At 46.7% G+C, this 22,072-nt stretch overlaps 1 protein-coding gene and 1 long non-coding RNA gene across 3 annotated transcripts in view; one reads left to right on the forward strand and one right to left on the reverse strand.

The window, feature by feature from the left end:
• Window positions 1-19,015, forward strand: part of LOC146816543 (uncharacterized) — a 39,100-nt gene extending 20,085 nt beyond the window's left edge. Inside the window, exon 3 of the long non-coding RNA XR_014962918.1 lies at window positions 18,241-19,015. This is a non-coding gene — a long non-coding RNA (uncharacterized LOC146816543). The remainder of the gene's footprint in view (window positions 1-18,240) is intronic.
• Window positions 1-22,072, reverse strand: part of ENAH (ENAH actin regulator) — a 668,777-nt gene that overhangs the window by 568,973 nt on the left and 77,732 nt on the right. The gene's annotated exons all lie outside the window — the stretch shown is intronic.

Below are 22,072 nucleotides of genomic sequence, written 5' to 3' on the forward strand. Positions count from 1 at the left end.
TTGGTCCAAGTCAAATGCTGACTGCAAGTTGTCAATATAGTGGCTAATCATTGTGAAGTTAAAACGTGGTCCTACGGAGACTGGGAAAAGTGCAGTGGCAACTTGAAGTGAACTGGCCTTCAATATCCCCTGAAAAGACCTAAAATGAGATCAGGATAAGTGCCTGAGCCATCTGGTCACTTTCACACCAGTTGAAATGGCCAGCTCTGGTTGTAAACGTTGCAAAATTATAGTTTTGGCCATTTCCCAAATTGTGTGGGAAAACATGTTGAAGGGGCTTCTTTTGACCCATTATACATGCTTAATTTAGATTTTAAAATGCAGAGTAAGCGCTTGGCGACTAGACTTCTCCCATTCAGGACTACTCTGGTCTGCCCAGAACAGTCAGGAACATTAGGGCTGCCTCCCAATCCACAGCTTCCAGCGCACCCAATTACCCTCCCAGGTTGACCACTGCTTGCCCAGTCTATCTGGAGCGTTATTATTCAAGGTTTTATATGTTAATGAAATGGCTTTAGTCGTGATACATTCCTGGAGCTGTCGCCCCTCTAACAGTGCATATTCTGGCAACGGGGAGTCGTCCCTATTCTCGGCCAAACAAGTGTGTCTGAGCTGTGTATGCTTTGTGAACTGAGATGGATGTAACGAGTACTCAGTCCTGAGAGCTTCAAAGCTTTTCATTGTTCCCTTACAAAGGACGGCCCCTAACTTGGAGATGCCTGTAGCATCCCAGCCTCCGAATCCCCTCAGTTTATGCAGTTCCTTAAGCCAGGTACAGTGCCACAAGGTTGTCTCTCTGGACGGCCTACGGTCCCACCCAATTGATTTGTTGCCCTCCTCCAGGAGTTGACTGTGACCCGAGTGGCCAGGAGGAGCTTCCCCCACCTCTGCCCCCATATAGATAGTGCAAAAATGTGCGGGTGCTCATGGTTGCCCTTTCTAGTCTGTACGTAGGGTGTGTCCCTGGTGTATGTATCCATTTGTTGATTGGGGTTAAGTGTTCCGCCCAGTATTAGGCTTCTATGTTGGGCAAAGATATTCTCCCCCCCCCCCCTGCCCCCCGCCCCCCAATTGTACTGGTTGCGCTGTGGAGTTTGAAGCGCAATCAGGGACTGCTTCCCCAGCAATAGAAAGGAACGTATTTCTGCCACTATTTCCCAGAAGAGTGCTTGCAGTAGGGGAAATTATGTGTTCTGTAGGGTGTATAAAAATTGTGGGAGCGTAATCCTCTTAAACATGGACTCTCTACCCAGTGTGGTGAGTGGGAGAAGTTTCCATCTCTGCATGTCCCCCCTGAACGTTTGCGAGTATGCATTTGATATTTCTCTGATAGCAGAGGTGTTTGTCCATTGTGAGATAAATTCCCAGATAGGTAAATCCAGTGTCTGCAATCTAGAGATCCCCAGGGAGAGTGGGCCATGCATGCATCACGCCTGGGCTGTAGATAACGGATTTATGCCAGTTGATCTTGTATCTCTAGTGTTGTCCATAATGATCTATCGTGTATAACAAATTGGGTATTGTTGTGTCTGGGTGTGTAATATATAGGAGTATGTCATCTGCATACAGGGAGATCATTTGATCACTTTTGTTCTCAAAGTACAAGGGGAAGTGGCAACACGGGTTGTTGTGAAAATTCTCCTGCAGTTTAATTCCTCTGTGGAAATGCATTCCTCACTTTGGTGACGTTTCCTTACACCTCTAATTCTGATCTTAAACAGAGCTTTGTTTCAACTGGTCATGGCCAAGGATTTCACATGCATGGAAAACCGCTTTGTCAACATGTGATGCAACATTATTGGATGTTTTAGCCACTAGTATATAGCATAGCTCCACAGTCCTGCCCATGTCACCCTCTTGCCCTAGAAATAAACAGAGGGTTGGCCAGAAAACCTCTACTTTCCTCTATAGACCTGGAACGTATCTAGTCTTATCCTACTGTTGAGAGCCTGGTAGGCCAGAGGTCTTTGGCCGAAATTGAATCAAAAGAACCCCCCCTTTTTAATTGTTTTATTTATTAAACGGAGTTCATTTGCTTTTCAAAATATACATTCACTTTTAATGCATATTATCACTTAGTGTAACATTCCTTATTCATCTTTACATGTGGTAGCATCAACCCCTTCATGCAGTTTTGTTCTTTTATGAACATACCCAACTAGAACTTCCCCCTCCCATTTCCCCTACTGCAGGTTACATTAGCTATGCAATTTTGCGGGGTGCCACTTCTCTGATATATCTATTGCTCTGGTCTCTCTCTTGCTGCATTCAGTCCCTCTTAGCCCAACTGCCTTCTCATGATTTTCATAATTACTCAGTGATGCGTGCCAGTTCTACACATCTTTCCGGCTCCCCGTATATTGGGCTTCACTGCCGGGATTGCATTGAGGGCAAGGATTAGCCTGATTAGGGCCCCGGATTTTCATACTTTCCACTAGTGCTTCCCATGCTCTAGCTCTTTCAATTTTGCCTATCCCTCTGCATGCATTCCTGAGTAGAATCCTGCTCTCACAACCCACCCAGGTTTCCAGTTCCTGTTTCCACTCTGATTCGGCGACCCCACCTCGTGTGATTTTGCACTTTGCCAGTATGAGAGCAAGGTCCTGGAACCTATCAGTGACCCTTGATTTAGATGTGTGGGGAAATAGGCTAAGCACAACCTCGCATTCAGTTATTTCCACCACTGCAGCTGTAACCCCCTGCCAGTATGTGTGTTAGGTTGGGCAGCTCCAGAACATGTGCAGCATATCCTCTCCAATTTCCCCACATCGTGGACATGCCACATCTCTGTGAAAAATATTGGTTAATGCGTTCCAGGGTGAGGTATGCCAGATGCAGAACACAAAAATTGATCAGCTTGAATCCGGCATTCCTCGAGATCTTGGGTATCTTGGCCAGAGTATTCTCCCAATCCTAATCTTCCATAGGAATGCCCAATTCTGCCGCCCATCGGTCTGTGTTGTCGGGGGTTGGAGTGAGTCCTTGCTAATTTCTCTGTATAGGCATGTGACCGCCTTGAACGTGCCCCTGCCGTGCCCATGTACGCATAGGTGAAATCTTGTTTGGGTTCCACAGTACCCATCCCCCGGTGTCTCCCTACAGCTGCTGTTACTGCTCTGTGGAGTCTTGGGATATGTCCCAGTCTGCTTAGAATACCTCTAAATGCAATAACTCATCTTTCTACAAGTCCCCCAGCTTGGTGTCTCCTGCCTGCACCCACTCCTCCAAACCCCTCCACTGTCCCTGTGTGGCAGTGCCTGTACCATCATTGGGAAGTCTGATGAATAGGGCGCCTGAGTTCGTATCTTCTGGAGAAATCTCCCCCAACAGCGCCGGTATCGCGTTGAGTTGTGCACTACCGTGGCGGCCCGGATCCTCCGTATGATCCGTAGGAGCACGCGACACTCTTGGGTGAAAGGCCCTATTACTTTTCCCTGGGTCATCCTCCCCGCTAACCATTGCGTACATCTCTGAAGCTGCCCTGCTAGATAGTATTATTCAAAGTCTGGGACCGCTAGTCTCCCCGGCGACCCCACCCCTCTGTTGGTCGTTTCAATATCGCCTGGGCTGCCCGTTGCTGTCCTGTCACCCATATATACGAGGCCATGAGCGAGTCCAGTTCGGTGAACCGCTCTCTGTATCCATACAGGTAGTGTGGTAGTGAAGTACAATAGTCGCGGGAGGGCTATCCTCTTTAAGGAGGGCCACCCTGCAGTCAACCGATAAGTACCCCAGGAAGTCATACTATCTTTTTAAAGACCTCACGTCCCCTTCCTCCCCCCCCCCCATGTTCCATTCCTGAATATCCGCTACAGTGTGTAAACATGTTAACCCCTAAAAATCTTATACCGTGGGGCTTCCCCCCCCCCCACAAGTTCTCCCAATCCGTCCTATAGGTCTCTGTCCTCTGTCAAGGGAAACGGCAAGGATTTCTGCCAGTTGACTTTGAGCCCGAACAGCGCCCCAAATCATCCCCCTGGCTCCTTGCAGTTCCCCCTCCAGATCATTCAGGAACTAGAGGAGGTCGTCTGCATATAGCGCAATTTGATGGGTATGCCCTCCTATCTTTAAGCATCGATGTCTACTGCCTGTCCAAGCAAGGCTTGCTAATGGCTCCATGGCCAGAGCAAACCGGGGTAAGGGGCACCCCTGTCGCGTCCCCCTCTCCACTATGTACTGGTCCGATATTGTGCGGCCCGTACGCACCCTCGCCTGGGGTTCCATATATAGCAGCTGTACCAATCGCAGGAAACCCTGTCCTACTTGCATTCGCTCTAGTACTTCATACAGAAACCCCCACTCGAGACTATCAAAAGCTCTCTCTTTGTAGGTGATTTCACTATCTTAGGTGATTTCAATTTTCACCTTGAATCTAATAATGATGAAAATACATCTGCCTTACTTTCAGATCTCAATTCTATTGAACTCTCTCAGTTAATAAACAAACCGACTCATACTGCCGGTCACACTCTTGATGGACTGTTTACCAACAATAAATATATCTCTCTAGGAAACATCCTCCCCTTAACATGGTCTGACCACTTTGCAATTCTTTTTAATATTAACACCGTACATAGACCACCCAATCAGACCTCCACTTTCTCGAAGGTTAACTTTAAAGCATGGAACAGCATCTCCCCAGATAATATCAAATCGCATCTGAAAGATACACATCAAGACCTCCCTGAAAATCCTGAGCACGCAGCAATGCTCTACACACAATGGCTTCGCTCAGCCGTTGAGACGCTTGTCCCTACAAAAAACACCTCCAAAAATCGTAAAACTCCCTCTGCTCCCTGGTTTTCAGAGAATTTAAGGTTGGTTAGGCAGAAATGTCGAAACCTGGAACGCCACTGGCGCAGAAATTATGATAGCGCAGCTAAAATTCAGTATAAGGAAGCACTTTCCAATTACAAAAAATTATTAATAACAGAAAAAAGTAAATTTTATACTGCTCAAATTGATGCATCTCAAGACTCCACGAAGCAACTGTATAAAGTTGTTACCAAATTATCAGGATTAAACACACCCCCGTCAGTAACACCTACCCAAATTCTCTGTGACAATCTTGCCAGTTTTTTTCAGAATAAGGTAATGGACATTTACTCCAGTTTCTCTGCACAAACCACTATGTCTATTATGGACCTCTCCCCATACAATAGTCCAGCATCCCAAAACAAGAATCAGGTTCCTCCTCCCTCCTTTTCAGAATTTAAAAAAAATCACAAACGAACACATAACTGACCTCATTCTTAAATCCAAATCTGGATCTCCCAATGATCCTTGCCCACCCATTATAATAAAAACCATTGCAGAAACCATAGCCCCAGAACTAACAAAAATTTGTAACTCTATGTTTGAAACTGGAATATTCCCCTCCATCTGGAAAGAAACAATAATCAGACCTCTTTTAAAAAAACCCAACCTTGACCCCTCCGACTGTTGTAACTACAGACCCATAGCAGGTCTCCCTCTTCCAGCTAAAATCATAGAAAAGGTGATGAACACTCAGCTGGCCGAATACATCGAAAACAACAACTGTCTAGATGAAACCCAATTTGGATTCAGGAAAGGGCATGGAACGGAGACAGCGCTTATTAAAACAGCTGATGAAATACGTACAACTATGGATAAGGGTGGAGCTGCAATTCTGGTGCTGTTGGATCTCTCAGCTGCATTTGATACGGTGGACCATTCAACCCTCATTAACCGTATATCAGCCATAGGAATTAAAGATAAAGCCAAGGCCTTATTAGCCTCCTTTCTAGACAATCGCTCACAACAAGTTAAATTGGGAAGCTTCCTCTCACCTCCCTTTTCCCAACCATGTGGTGTCCCGCAGGGCTCATCATTGAGCCCTACGCTGTTTAATCTTTATGTTGCTGACCTTGCTAAAATCATAAAATCGCACGATCTGCGACTCTCATCATATGCTGATGACACCCAAATTGTCATTGAAATATACGAAAATGGAAACATCACTGCAGACAATTTTAAAAAAGGAATGTCCACCATTTGCACCTGGATGTCAAAAAATTGTCTAAAACTAAACTCTGACAAAACGGAGGTGATGATTTTTGGAAAACCTCTCCCCAGCTGGTCATCCTCCTGGTGGCCTGAGGAATTAGGCTCCCCCCCGGTTCCGGTCACCAGAGTAAAAAATCTTGGAGTTTTATTTGACGACAGACTAACATTCATGCCACACGCTAATTATATCACCTCATCCTCATTCTACACCATCAGAATGATAAAGAAGCTTCTACCCTATCTTCCTCCTAGCGCAGGAAAAACTCTTATCAGTACCCTTGTCATGTCTAGAATAGACTATTGTAATGGACTATTTATAAACGCACAAGAAAAAGTCCAAAAAAAGTTACAAATGGTACAGAATGCCGCGGCTAGGATTCTCTCGGGCACTCCTAAATTTAAACCAATTTCAGGAGTCATTCGACAGCTTCATTGGCTGCCTATCAAAAGCAGATCCAAATTTAAGGCATTATGTATAGCCTATAAGTCAATCCACGGCTCAGGACCTGAATTCCTTAGGAGAAGCTTTTGCCAGTACAGACCTATCAGGAATCTACGCTCTAGCTCTAATCAGCTGCTTACGGTCCCTAGAACCAAGAAAGCCACCTGGGGCGATAAGAGATTCATCGTGGCAACAACCAAACTCTGGAATGAACTTCCGCTACATATTAAGAGTGCCTCCACTCTTTTATCTTTTCGGAAGTACATCAAAACATGGTTATTCAAATAATTTTCTTCGTCTCACCTGTCTGACTGTTTCTAATCTGTCCAATAGCGCCGAGACACCTCCGGGTAGTTGTGCGCTTAATAAATCGCCTAAATAAATAAATAAATAAATAAACTGCCATATCCGCTCCTTCTCTCCCTTCCCGTCCAGTCACCTCCAGAATAGATAAGGCGCCTGATGTGGAGGGCAGTATTTCTGGGGACCAAATCCCGCCTTCGCCTCATACAGTATAAAAAACTGCATAGAATATACTATGACCGCGTTCGATTGCATAAGATGGGGCGAGCAGATGTGGGCATAGCGAGGGCGACTTTTACCATATCATCTGGGAATGCGCACAGATACGAGCCTATTGGGAAAAGATAACGAGGGAATTAGGCAAAATATTAAACATAACGATACCCCTAGATCCCGAAATTATACTGCTGGGTATCTCCTATAATGTCGACCTCGGCAGACCCTAGTTAATTTTCCTTGCATTAGCATTGGTAGTAGCTAAAAGATGTGGCGAGGAAATGGGGAGCTATAGATATACCACTGCTGCGAGAATGGAGACTGGTGCTGGACATGTATATGGCTGCTGAAAGGGTCACTTACAAGGCGAGGGGCTGCCCCAGAAAACTACGGAAGGTGTGGGGTAAATGGAGGAGGTACTATGGTCTCGATGTCACAGGGGACAATGCCCAATCGATTACACTGGACAGGCACCCCCAGAAACCTTAATAGCCCACGAAACAAAGGAGACCTAAGAGAGGGAATGGGTCCAAGGAATTGTATTCGAATTATAGTTACTACAGGTCTGCACTGCAAAAGGGAGGTGTAAGAATTATGGATATTTCTTATTTTGTATGCTGTCTAATCATATTGAAGGCTGGACCAGCGTTATTTTTATGCTGTTTGTTTTGAAAATGACAAAAGTATTTCTATCATATGGCTGGTGAAGTTTCTTTTAGGCTCTTGTGGAGATAAGAGGGTGCAGCAGGATCGCACCTGTCTGCTTACTGTCAAAGTGAAGCCTTTATACTCTGCATCTTCGAATTTAGCATCACTTATCCTCAGCAAATTAGGGTGCATCAGACAAAAAAAAAACAAAATACTACATTAACCAACTATTGAAGAGAAAACCTAATGAAATATCATGATTGTCAATTGGCAAATCGTAGACTGTGACCAGGATCACTGTGGTATCACCCAGCTTCCACTATTAGGATAAAAGAACAAAATGAATCAAAATGGCGGCCGCCTGAGAACCGCTGTGAACAGTCTAGTGGTGCCAGCCACATCACCGATCCACGGCAAGACAGTTGCAGGGGGAGCGCCCCTCCAGTGGTTACGGTAGCAACAGAAGTGATGTGCAACGCTCACCGACGACACTCCAGGGCGGACAGTAACGTAACCAACGCGGACATAACTGCGGCGTCACCACAGAAGAGAGGACCGTGCCCCGGACGCCACTACTCAGCAGGAGCAGAACACACCGACCCGTAAGAGTCCCGCGAGAAGGTGAGGAGGACGTGGTGGGAGTAAATCCAAAAGGCGCCAAAGGTACCAGCTGCCCCTACTCCACAGCCGAAACACAGAGAAAACCCACTGACGAGTGTGCAGTGAGGCTGGAAACTGGAGGCAAGGAACCATACAATTGCCACTGGCCTGTGAGTCCCAACTCTCCCTCTTTCTCCTCCCCCCCCCCCTTCCATCACCTGCGGCCCGAGACCAGAAACATAACAGACACATGGGGCCACATGAGGGGGAGACAGGCGGGCTTCCCCTCCTCCAACATACTGTGGAAGAGACGAAACCAGGGCTAAAAGCAAGATGCAAAAGAACTAAAACAAGGCCCCAAGAGAGCCAGAAAAAGCCACCACAGGGGAAAGACTAATAATAGAAATGGGCCCAGAGAAGTCAAAACACAGTGACCTACATAGGCCCTGTCATGACGTGCCAAATCTAAAAATGGCGGCCTCCGCTGCCTTCGTCTCTCCGGCAGCCACTATGGCAGACCCCAGCTCCTTCTCCGATACAGAGCTGGGCTATACAAAGCGTCGCCATCTCCCCATACATGTGGATTTCAGCAGCAGCGTCGTCAAGGGGGGGATGTTTCCCTGTGCGTGGAGTCCCAGCAGGGTGGCCTCTCATCCCCCGTGAGATCCTGTTCTTCTTATACCGGTCTGCCAGAACTGACCTCCTTCCCTTCCCCTTGTTTCTACTCCCCTCCCCCTTTCCCTCTATCCTCTATTGGGGACTTGTTATTCTATGTTTGACTATGCAACAGTAGCTAATGTACATACTCAAAATAGTTTATTCGTGTTCTTCCCCGACCGCTGAGACCGGAGCTGCTAGACCGCTGTAGAGGAGATTGGCCCCGGTTCACCCCCTTAACAGTCACCTACCCAGCCAAACATTGGGCATAGTTCACCTTGTCTCCCTGCTGCGTTTCCTTCCTCCCCCACCAACCGTTGAGACCTAGCATTTTGGCCGATGCCCGGTGGAGCTACCTTGATAGCTATAGAGGAGATGGGCTGTGGACCTTCCCCCCCGGCCGTCACCTACCCAGCCGGACTGTAGGCTGACTTCTTAGCCTCTCCGCCTTATCTCCCTTCCTTCTCTTTTACCTTACCCTTCTACGCTCCTCTTCCTTGTCCTCTATGCTCTTTAAATGCTCTCCAACAACAGATGTAATTTGTGACTGACGTGACTTCGTAACAATGTGGAACCTCCTGTGAAGCGCTCCGATACCACTGGGTCTAGCCAGCGCTATATAAAAATCAAATAAATACATACCTAAATAAAAGTTCCACATACAGTCTTATGAAATCAACAATTATTCCCCAAGCACATAGGGAATCTCAAGGAGGTCCATTAGAAACAGGAGTCAATCAGAACTCCATTGTGTAGCCTAATTTAATTAGGAAAACTGTTACTGGTGGTGATGACAGGTAAGCCCTGATGACCCATACCCAAGAAAGCAGGAATGAAGCGAGATCCCAATACCAGCAACAAATAAGCTTGCACATTACTAAGGGAAGAATGAAAGGATTTTAGTTTTGTTCCAAGGCCCAGAACCTACGGTATATGAATATGTATCGCTTCCGGCACATCCTTTCTGGTAGTGCACGTGATGGTAACATTATTTTTCACTGATATTTAAAATGAGCATAAAACAAAAACTGGTAGACAAAACAATCAGCTTTTTTGGAATTCAGAGATCTACTGAAGTTTTGAAGAACTCTAACAAGAGGTGCAAAGTTATAAAGAAACATCGGACAAGACTCAGATGAGAGCATCACTCACTGACTACTTTCCAAACCCAGCTAGGAAGTAAAGCCTATTGGCAGAAGCCCCAGTTCTGGAAGATTGCCAGTAGTACTGTGTAGTTGATCTTCCACTTGAGGGACAAATCTAGCTCCACACGTTTCCTACTTTACTTGAAAAAGATATTCTTAGAATTATTTACCCACAAGATTCTGTAGTCCTTCCCTTCTAACCTAATAGAGGAGCTTCCCCTCTGATTTTCCTTTCCAGAATGCTGCGGTGTCAAAAGCAGTCATCAAGTTGCCTACAACAATGAAGGGTTAATTTTTGATTGTCTTCTACGTGGTGGTCCGAGCTTTGTAAATAAAGGCTCAATAAATGAGATGTATTCATTGACAAAAGACTGTTCAAGTGAGAGCTGGATGATGGAATACATAAAAAGCAACAGATGGTCTAGCAAGGAGGACAGTTTTACTTGGCCCAGTTAAATCTTTACACAGGCGGCCCGCGGGCCACTTGCGGCCCGCCAGGCCTTTCCATGCAGCACCCACGGAAAACAGCAGTGAAGAATTTGGTGCAATTGTCTGCTGTCGTGATTCTTTGGGGGCCGCATTCGCCAGGAAAAGCATCAAAGAGGCATGCGCAGACAATGAGTGTCTCACATGCTCACCTGCGCCCCTCGCCCTCATCTGCCTCTGACAGTTTGCTTGTGTCGCGGCAGGAGGAGAAGCTTTTATCTGGTGTAGAATTTAACTGGAGATCTGTATAAGGATTGAGGCAGATCTCGGGAGTTTCTATTTTAACAGTCTTCAAAATATCGACAGAACAAACGAGATGGTTTAGAAGGTTTAAAAGATTTCAGTTACACGAAAAGGTCCCCGAAATGCAGTTTCTAATGTCGGTGTTACAAGAAAGACCTGAGAGGGTGAGCAGGGCGTCTAGAGGACAAAGGAAAACAAGTTTTTAAACAAAAGGGGAAGTACGACTGCACTGTTACCGGGGATTCCAAACTCTGCATCCAGAGCTACATACATTTCTACGACTTTGAACAAGTGAAGTGGGGCAGGGGTACTGGGCTGGTACCGAGAAGCTGTAAAACATGAATGCAACATTTCAGTCCAACAGATGGATGCTCCGTGTGCTCCCTGGACACCAAGCTTATACAAGTACATGAACTCCAGGAAGGCCCACGACCACAGTGCAGCAGCACCCTGCACTGTCCTACTAGTACGGGAGAGCAACTACAACCAATAAGCTTCAGGCTGGAAGATGTAACATACGCCACACTCCCTCCTTTATACCCAAGAGCTTAGCACACTCAAGGCTCCAACTCATTGTGTTTAATGAGCAGCACCCTCACTACCCCCCTGTCTGCAGGGGTGTAAACTACTACTACCCTACTTCAAGTTGTAGGGTGGGAGTGACGCAAGTCATCCCACTCCTCCAATGCCGGAGGTCTTGGCATACACAAGGAAGACTCCTCCAATCCGGGTTGAGGCACAGGACCCTCTCTGTTCCAACCACTACCAGAGGGCAGGACTCTGCATGGTTTCTTTCCATGTGATACAATTTGCCCAAAGTCCCCACCATGCCGTGTCCTGCCCAACTAAGCACCCCCTGTGAGAAAGTGCCATCTTTCTTGCATGGTATGCCCTGGACTCCTGCCAATCAGGTGCCCAGGGCCTATGTTCCTTCCCTAAAACCCCAAATTGGCAAACCCTGGCCACATGTGAGCCCCTGGTAAATGGTGCCCTAGGTACCCAGGGCCTTGTGACCAGGGAAGGCCTCTAAGGGCTGCAGCACTCATTGTACCACCCTTAGAGGGACACACACACACACACACGAGACAAAACAGAGTCATCATGGCACACATCCCTGTGTGCCATGCCCACCACCTACACTGCCCTGGCATACATCAGCCACCCCTCTAGCTGGGTGCCCTATGCCAGTGGTGTGGGTACAGTAGCATGAGCCCCCTGCCCCTACAGTACCCAGGTCCATTCCTGGGCACTGTAAGTGCAGTGCTGCCATTTAAGAGTGCATGGTGCTGAGAGCTCGTCAAACACTAACTCCACAGCACCATAATGGCAACACTGGAGACTGAGAAGTTTGGTATCAAACTTCTCAGCACATTAAACCCGCACTGATGCCAGTGTGGGATTTAATGTACGAAGCACCACAGAGGGCATCTTGGAGATGCCCCCTGAAACCTAACCTACAATCCACGTCTGGTCTGGGAGGCTGCCTAAGGTGCCACACAGCATAACCCGGAAAGGCTGCCGGGCAGCATTTTACTGGTAGCGGTGATTTTATACCTGTACAGAACTGTGTGGTTTTAAATTTGCACTCTTTTAATTACTACTTTTAAGCTCACCTTGCAAAACATTCACCCAGCACTTGCAGGCTGCACCTGGTCCCCCAGCCCCGGTCCATCACGGCTGAGTGCCGATTGTGTGGAGGGCAGGGCAAGCAGCACCAGTGATTGTGGAGAGACTCTTCCGGTCCGGAGGGGGTGGAGGCAAGCTCCCGCACCTGCGCCTACTTAGGGCCGATGTGTCAGCGTTAGCGCAGCGGTCACGCGTAGCGTGCGCGCCTAAGGCAAGCCTGTCTGCGCCCGTCCGTGCCCGATCGGGACCAGGGGCCACGACCCCTTCCCCCACCCAACCCCACAAAGATAACTACAAGACCAACCAAGTAGTACTCAAGGGAATCCCTGCCAGCGATATCACCCAACCGGACTAGCTACAACAAAACGCTAGGTGTGAAGGCCTGTCCAGGAAACACAGAAGGGCCGTTTTCCTGTCATGGCTGCAAATGGCAGAGCCTAGCGTCCTCAGGCTACTCCCACACAAAGACAGATGACCAGCACACCATTAGATGCCTATACTTCAATGCCAGGTCAATACCCAAACATACTATTGACATTTGGGATACTCTAAATGAGAGAAACCCCGATCTGGTTTTTGTAACCGAGACATGGTTGGGGGATAATCTCCCTGATATTGCGAATGCCCTGCCCCCTAAATATAAAATTCTGAAACAAGACAGGCAGGGACGGAAGGGAGGTGGGCTGGCCATTATATTTAAAGACCACCTCGTCTGTCTCCATTCCGAAGTGGTGCTTACGGGAGAGCATGAAGTACTAACATTCAAGGTATCCAGTAATAACCACACACTGCTTGAGGGAGCAGTAATCTACAATCCTCCAGGCCATCAAACCGATCTGAGCACCAAACCTTTCACTCAACTTTTCCCCTTATGCCTGAAATATAAACACTACTTAGTCATAGGAGACTTTAATGTAGACTTCGAGGAAGTATATAGCACCGCAGCTAGGCACCTAGAAAGACTTGCAGATTCTCCAGCTCAAGGAATGGATCACAGGCCCCACACATAGCACTGGGCATACTCTAGATTTGCTATTCTCTAACAGTCAACAAGGATCCAGGAGATTATCCCTGTATCCTGGACAGACCACTCGCTTGTATTTTTCACTTTTAACCTGCCGGCGAATGCCACCAAACCCCTTAAAACCGCACGAGTGGCAAACAGAGCCTGGAAACTCGTCACCCAGGACCGGTTCCAAGCCCATTTTTCCCCAGACAACCTAGCCACCCGAGACTTTTTCGCAGCAAATACAGAAGCAATACACCTCGAAGCTGAAATTACCAGGACTTTAGATACTTTTGCCCCCAAATGTACATCCAAACCCATAAACAAGGCTCTATCCGAGAAGTGGTATTCACAGGATCTTAAGACACTGAAAAGGAAGTGTAAATCACTAGAACACTCCTGGAGAATGTCGAAATTGGAAACCGATAGAACAAGTTATAGGACTGAGTTAAGGATTTCCACACCACCATTAAAAAAAGCAAAGAAGACCTATTTCTCCACCCGGATAAAAGAAAACTAACTCGGCCAAGGAAATTTTTAGAGTTGTGAAGGAGCTTTGCAAACCAGCCAGTCTCAAACCCTGCCTCCTTCTGAGGAAAATTGTGAAAAGATTAGAGAGTTTTTCTCCAACAAGATCAGCACAATTTACTCATCATTTACCAATGATTCCTCTTTATCCCAAACCAATTGGGAACACCCACCTCCATATCCAGAGGGCGCAACACATATGGGCAACTTCGCCCCTCTTACAGAACTAGAGGTCGAAAGAGCCATGTCCGAAGTAAAATCAAGATCCCCCTTAGATCCATGCCCCCACTACAAATTCAGATCACTCCGATAATATGGCCCTATGTCACTCACCTCCTTAATAGATCACTGGACACAACAGTATTCCCAGAAATATGGAAACGGACTGTAGTGACTTCCCTGCTGAAGAAAGCTGGAACAAATGTTCATAATCCTGAAAACAATCCGCCCATCTCCCAGCTCCCATACCTTTCTACGGTTTTGGAGAAACTGGTAAACAGACAACTGGCCAATTACTTGGAGGCCAACGAACTTCTGGACGGTTCCCAAACTGGCTTTAGAGCCACCAACAGTAGAGAGGCCACCCTTCTGGCCGTCCTCGACGATATAAGATCGTTGCCCTGATCCTACTGGACCTGTCTACGGCGTTCGACACGGTATCACACGACCTTTTGCTGAAAATCCTCCATGAAAAGTGTATTCATGCCAAAGCTCTCCAATGGCTCAACTCTTTTCTGAGGAACGGAACCCAGATGGTACAAATGGGCCAGTTCTCCTCGAAAAAAAAGACCTCAGCTGTGGTGTCCCCCAGGGAGCTTCCCTGAGCCAGACACTTTTCAATGCCTAGGTCTCATCTTTGGTATCGATAAATAGGAAATGGGGCCTTAGTATCTGCTCTTATGCAGACGACACACAGCTGATGTTTACCATAGAAGACAGACATGAGGATACCAAGGTCAAGCTAAATAACTGCCTTTCAGAGATGGCAATATGGATGACCAAACATTGCCTCAAACTAAACGCAGGGAAATCAGAGATATTGCTCTTTGGTGGAGCACATCTAATTTGGGACCCCACTTGGTGGCCACAATCCTTGGGAGATGCCCCAGCGCCCAAACAGTGTGCGAAAAACCTAGGTATAAACATAGACAACACTCTGTCCATGCAGGATCATGTACGGGTTGTGTGTGGAAGAGGTTTTTCTATCCTAAAACTCCTAAGAAGGCTTTTTCCAAGGATCACGCTAGAATGTAGAAGGACAGTTACACAAGCATTACACACTAGCAGATTGGACTACGGCAACGCACTGTATGTAGGCATGGCAGACTACCTTTTCTCACGCTTACAGGTGCTGCAAAACGCGGCCGCTAAACTTGTATGCAATAAAGGTAGATTCAGCTCTTCGTCCCCATGCATGTAACAACTCCACTGGCTACCCATGCGCCAAAGAGCAAGGTTCAAACTGTTGAGTCATGCGCATAAAGCACTACACAACGTCGGACCTAAAATTCTTTAGAATAAAATTGAATTCTATATCCCTACAAGGTGCTTGAGATCCAAGACACCAAGCATTAGCTAGACCCAAGCGCATAAAGAAAATCAGAGCCAGCGGCCGATCATTCTCATACCGGTCAGCTAAACACTGGAATGAACTACCTCTGGACCTGCGCCTCTCCGAAAATTAGGCATCGTTTAGGAAACAGCTAAAACGTACCTTTTCCCGATGTCATAAGCAGTTGAAGACCCCCCCCAACACAACCTACCACATGTTCCGCTAAACAGCGCCGTGATATCCGTCAGGATGACTGTTGCGCTCTACAAATACATGTTGCTGGACCCCTGGGTAGGAGAGCCCCCGCTCTCCTGGGCCTGCAACAATGCACATCCTGGGCGAGGTGCTAGGTCTCCTCCCCCAGGATGGGCAGGAGGAAGCTTCAAAGGCATGCCGCCTCTGTGAGCTTTCCCAGGCCACTTGCTGTACCCAGCAAACTGGCCCCCAACGGTTCTAACCCCTACTCTGGCATAAACCCCAAATAAGGACAGGGGATGTGCCAGTCTGCCAACCCCACCCCTCAGGTGGGGGAGGCGAGGTGAAGCACATCTCCGGGCACTCGCCATCTTGAAGATGGGAGGCCCTGCCCAATCAGGACTAGGCTACTGCCCCCCCCCCCCCACCCCCACAGGAGAGTGGCAGGATAGGGGGTGTACCCACCCCAGGGGAGGGACCCATTGGTCCCTGCCCTTTACCTACCTGTAACGCCCCTAAATCTAGTATTTAGGGGCACCCTGAACCTTCCATCCTTAGATTCCAGATTCGGAAAAACAAAGAAGAGCAAGAAGAAAGACCACCTGCTGTGCAGCTGCTAAGAAGAGGAAGACACCAACTGCTTTGGCCCCAGTCCTACCGGCCTGTCGACCCTCAAACCTGCTCCTGCTACATCCCGGCACCTCTTGTGGCCAGCAACCTCACAAACCCCGGAGGACCTGGCTACCTTTTGACTCTAAGCACCTGGGACTCCCATGAGCAGTGGCTCTGCTCAAAACCAGCTTCTAACCCCTGGCATCAGCCCGGAACCGCGAACCCTGCACACACTGCACCGGCCAAGCCTGGCCTGTGCCGGTGTGAACAAAGACCCAGAGGACATACCCCCGGGCGACTGTGACCCCGAATCCCGCACCCAAGGACTCACCTCGACGGTCCCGACACCTGCAGCCTCAGAACCAGGTACCCCGCCCCCAACCGCAAACAGAGGGTAAGATTTCCCGACACCAGAAGGCACCCCTGCACCCGCCACCTTCGGCCCCAGTGCAACTACCTATCCTCTAACTACCCAACTTACCTCTCGAAGTGGTGGTGGCACCTGAAGAATCTTCGTCCCCGAGCTTGCAGCCTTTGTTCATCCAGAAGTTTCCCATTGAAATCCATTGAGCGCCCGAAGGCTCAAAAGCACCCTGCACCCAGCCGCCCAAGTGGCCCTGGCAGTGTAACCTCTACTCCAATCTACTTCCCCATTTGCCCTGAGCCAGTGACCAGGAGCCCAGCTCCCACAGCCGCGTGGCCTGCTAGTCAGCAGCCACCAACCAAGGACCCCCCCCCCCTGCCTTCCATAGGATAACATTGGGCCCGACTCACTCTGCACCCGGCTGCCCCTGTGCCGCTGAGGGTGTAACAACTGTACTTACTTGTCCCTGAGAGACACCACCCCCCCCCCCCCCCCCCTCCTGAAAGTAATATATTGTAAATAACTTAAAACTTCCATTGAGCTCAATGTACTATTATGTTTTAAATCGTGTTGCCTATTGCAACAACCTGTAACTACTAGCTACAAAAGTCAATTGCATATTGCAAAAGTATTTAACTAAAGCATCTCATTCTGAGAAAGTATATTTTAATACCCATTGTTGGTTCTAAAATAAAACAAACATTTTTTATATAAACCATTGGCCTAGAGTTCAGTTATTGAGTGTGTGAGACCATTTGCTGACTGAGTGTGTACAACAAATGCTTTACACTGTCCTCTGATGCTGCCTTACTGCTGGACCAAGCTACCACTTTAGAGAGTAAGGTTATATCTAACTTTAGCCTCTGCCAAACCACTGGGCACCGTGGACTCTGTACACACTGTACCTATTTGGGAACAGTATATACAGAGCCACTTTCTCACACCCCCCCGAATCACCCCTCCCACACGCCCTCCCACTCCTCCCGGTCATATGTGCAGTCCCCGGTGATAACCTAAACCATGCATTTGGGCGACTGAGGAAATGTTAGTGAGTACCCCTCGTTTACATCATTAAAATTAAGAAATAGAACATCCAGGCGAAAATGTTTTTTTTCTACAAGTGAAAATATAGGTATTTAAGGGGTACATGGGAAGAATATTGGAAGTCATGATGATGCAGGTAAAGCAAAAATTTGTATACCTTCGATTTTGCATGAAAATATTAATTACGTAATCATTCTAAAAAATGTATTCGTACTAATTGTGTGGAGTGTTATAATTTAACCAATTCTTGCACCTTAATAAACTCAAAATACACGCGGGACTAAAAAGCAAATTGTATGGCAACTAATTAAATTATTAACTGTGATACGCCAACTAACTTTAGGATGCGGTGGAATAGAGAATTGCACGATTTACGTTGCTTTTATGATGGTTTGTGCTTCTAGTGTTGCAGAATGGCGAGTATTATTGCTTTAAATGTTGCTACAAGCTAGTGAACTACTAATATATATTGGGATTAGTGTGGGTTTAAACATTAGAATCTTCAGTTCCATATATTAATTACAGTTATGTTTGTTTTTGCTTAAGTTGGCATTCGGGCCTACTAGGCCGCAGTACGAAAATGGAGTTCAGATGTGGCTACCGTCATGTGAGCGCGAGGTCTACTGCTCAGACTCGGATGGCTCTAAAGATCTCCAGGCGACCTCCGACAAAAGACGAGATGTTCCTTGTCAAGGATAGGAACGTGGAGGACTGCCAAGACCCAACTAGTGTGAATGACTGAGAGGACAATAGCAACCTGTCCCAGAAGGTTTACATGTTCTTACTTTGGAACTTTCGCATGTGAAACCCCGAAAAGAATACAAATTTGGGAGATGTCATACTTGTCTCATGGGAAGCAGGCGAACCTGGGAATATCATCAAGTCTTACAAATTTAGAAGAGTTAGCCAATCAGAACTCTTCTACTCCTAAATTGTTGCATATTGTTTTAAAGTAAGGAGAGAAAAGGTATAAAAAGGGGGGAAATTTGGAAGAGGAAAGGGGTACCGTATCATTTTCCCGCTGGTGAAGATTGGTGTGGAGAATCGATTTGCTGGTGCAACCGCCTGGTTCGTGGATAAATCGTGGGGACTGCATCTTGCTAAGGGAGATTTCCTGGACTTACCTGGGTTTCTATTTGGTTAAAAGGGATGACTTCATCTGAAGGGATTTGATTTATGCCGTGGGTTGACGGGTTCTTCTGGAAATGGTCGCCAATATTCAAATTTAGGGAAAATATGAATGTTCTGAAAATTTGTTTGAGATTAAAGAACTGACATCGCTAATAGAAATCGGATGTGAACTGTAATCCTGAATATGCTAACAGAGTGAATTAATTAGATAAACTAAACCTTGATTAATAAGAAATGAGTTTGGGATTCTTTAATAAAGTATTAAAATTAACTGAAAGGTTCCAAAGCTTTGAATGTGTTTTAGCTGGTTCTAAATCACCAACCAGTCCAACTAATTGGTCCATCGACCAAGTGGTGGAGTGCCTTAAAGTTAGGATTCTATAGATACTGATTTATATAATGTATATACTGTAAAGAATTTTCTCCCGATAGGTAACAAGGTACCCCCACATGTCCAGCGCTTTTTCTCCTGTGTGCAGATTCGAGTGCGATGGAAGGTTTTTTTTCCCCCAGTGTTGGCGTTATAGGCTCCACCAATGAATGAATGTAGGAATGAGTTAGTGTGGTGACGAGTCTGTGACATAAGGAGGATATGTAAATTTGCCTTTTTCCGCTGGAGCAGTCAAAGAGGCGCTCCTTGGCATGTGCAGCACAACGCTGTGAGCCCTGTGTTTAAAAGGCACAAAACTGAGTTTACCGAACATATCAAACAGAGCAGACTTGGTTGTCAGCATCTGGCAACACTCCATTTTATCTGTGTGTAGCAATGGCTCATGTGATCAATCCAGAGAAACAGCATTAGACGATTGCGACAAATTAACATGGACTTTAACTTAGGACGTTGGTGCTGCGGCCAACTAATTCTTGTAGGCACAAGCAGCCATTGTAGTTCTGTCAGCAGCAGCTTCTCTGGTCAAGATAGTGGCTTCACATCTGAGGTTCATAGGTCCTCTAGCAGTGCTCACCCACCACCCCTTTCGCTAAAGGAAACCATCCCTAGGTACCTCCTCAGACAACTCGAATAGTGCAAGCAAGAAGTGTTAACTTTGCTAAAGCTTGTTGAAAACAGCGACCATCTTCGGGTTGAGTGTGGTACCATTGCGGCTTTTACTCCTCTGAAAGAAGCATCAAAGTGGCATCAGCTTAAGCTCTTGCCTGGCAGTGTTCCTCCGATTGCCTGACAGCCCGTGTATAACCAGTGACCTCTAGAGCCGATGAGGCCAGATGCCACTTTAGGAAGGCAGCTAATGTACAGCCATACATTAGCAGCCCCTCTGCACTGTTCAGTTCACAAATAGTTTACACACAACCCAAGGCCCTAACACCGCGATATCAATAGCAATTAACCTCTTCTTTAGACTTTTTGCCTACACCCATTTTCAGTGGCAAAAAGACCCATTAGACATGAACAAAAGGACCCGAATGGGAAGAGAAACATCCGACATGGTGGTCCAGTACGGACGGCGCACACTGTTGTAAGCAAGTTAGTGAGAAAGCCAAACTCATAAAATGGCAGCAGTGGTCTTCCAAACTACACCGGTCAGTGTTCCACAATCTCACACCTTCTGCCTTCTCCCAGGGTTTCAACTGCCCATAAAACTGAAATAAAATTAGAAAACTCTTTAGTGGGAGGGCAACATACTAAAACTATAAGGGATGAAATGCGTTGGCTGGGTCTGTCAAAAAAGATCGGTTTATAATAAAAGAAGTGAAAAGATTCCAGCGCTTGAAGAATAATTAACACAAAGGAAGACTCTAATCACGATTCTAGGATCTTGCGTGATTAAGGCGAAAAAAATAAAAACGTGGATATGTGAATGAATGTGATGGTATATTGCCCTCCCACTAAAGAGCTTTATTAGTAAAAGCGCCAGTTCTGTAGTCAACGAAGCTCTGACAGGATCACCTTGCACGAGGCTCAAACTGAACCTTGCAGCAGTGCTTTGGATCATCTGTACTAGGAATGTCTGATATTTCGAAGGTCCTGATGTACAGAATAGCTAGAATGAAGAGAGTACACTATTGTGTTAATCTCTGACGACTGGTGATTATGGGGAACTGTGGCAGATCAGGAACCAGCTGCTTGCACCAATACAGCCCAAGGAGCCTCCGCCACAGAATGGAAGAGCACGGCGATCTAGTCACAATAGGGGGGCTCTGAGGCAGATCAAGAACCAGCTGCTTCCACCAACACAGCACAAGGCGCCTCCGAAGCGGCATAGAAAAGCTTTGAATCTAGCTACAATTGTGGGGAGCTATGGCAGAACTTAGTTCTTTCAATTTATTTGCACCCAACAAATTAATCCTGCCAACCTCCAATGCGGGCCCTTTTCAAATAAAACTATTGCCACACGAGAGGGGCAACATGTCAGATTGCTCACTTATGGCAACAGGAGATAGCATGACAAACCAGTTACCGAATGAAAACTGCCATATTCCGTGGCAAGTTAAGATGCTATCAGGCCGCTCATTAGAAAACTCAATGACATGCTTTCCAAGCGCAGGACATTGCATGGTATTTAAAGATTACATTACTGGTGATCATTTCGAGATCTGCAATTAGTTCACATTACCGAGGCAGGATTGCAGAATGAACAATTAGAAAGGGAGGTTTCTGGCAAGGAGCGGGGCTTTATTGGTCCTGTTCTGTGGAAAGACTCCTTCATAAATTTAACCCCGACATTAAACAATGAAGCTTCTAACCAGGTTCTCAACATAAGGGTTTATTAAGCAAAAGCTGAAACCGCACCCACAAATTACAGCAGAGGCTGGCCAGTTGGATGCCATTTAATATCGTCCAAAGATTCTGATCTAAAAAGTTTCATCGATACATGCAATGCATCCAAATACTAGGCAGGCAGTGAACCTTTACTGTCAGGTTGCAAGATGGTGTAGTATGCTTGCCAGAAGCAATCAACGTATAAAAGGCACGTAATCATTGGCAACAACATATGTAGACAAGACAGGTGAGCTTTTAATGACACTGGGGTCGATTACAAAAGCATTGGCATACACAAATTAGTACTACAGTAATACTCCTTTACATACATCCTGGGCTACTGGAATTATTGAATTGTACAGCCGCTGCAACTTTCCACATAATTGTAGTTTGGCAGCACAGTTCACCTTCTACTGCCTAATCCGAAGATTTTAACAAAAGGATTTTCTAGCTCAAACGGTAACGTTACTAGAAATGCAGCAACACGTGTTGCAGAGCAGTGGAAGACCTTCTGCAAAGGTTGATCGA

The sequence above is a fragment of the Triturus cristatus genome, chromosome 6, assembly GCF_964204655.1.
Source record: "Triturus cristatus chromosome 6, aTriCri1.1, whole genome shotgun sequence".
Taxonomy (NCBI): domain Eukaryota; kingdom Metazoa; phylum Chordata; class Amphibia; order Caudata; family Salamandridae; genus Triturus; species Triturus cristatus.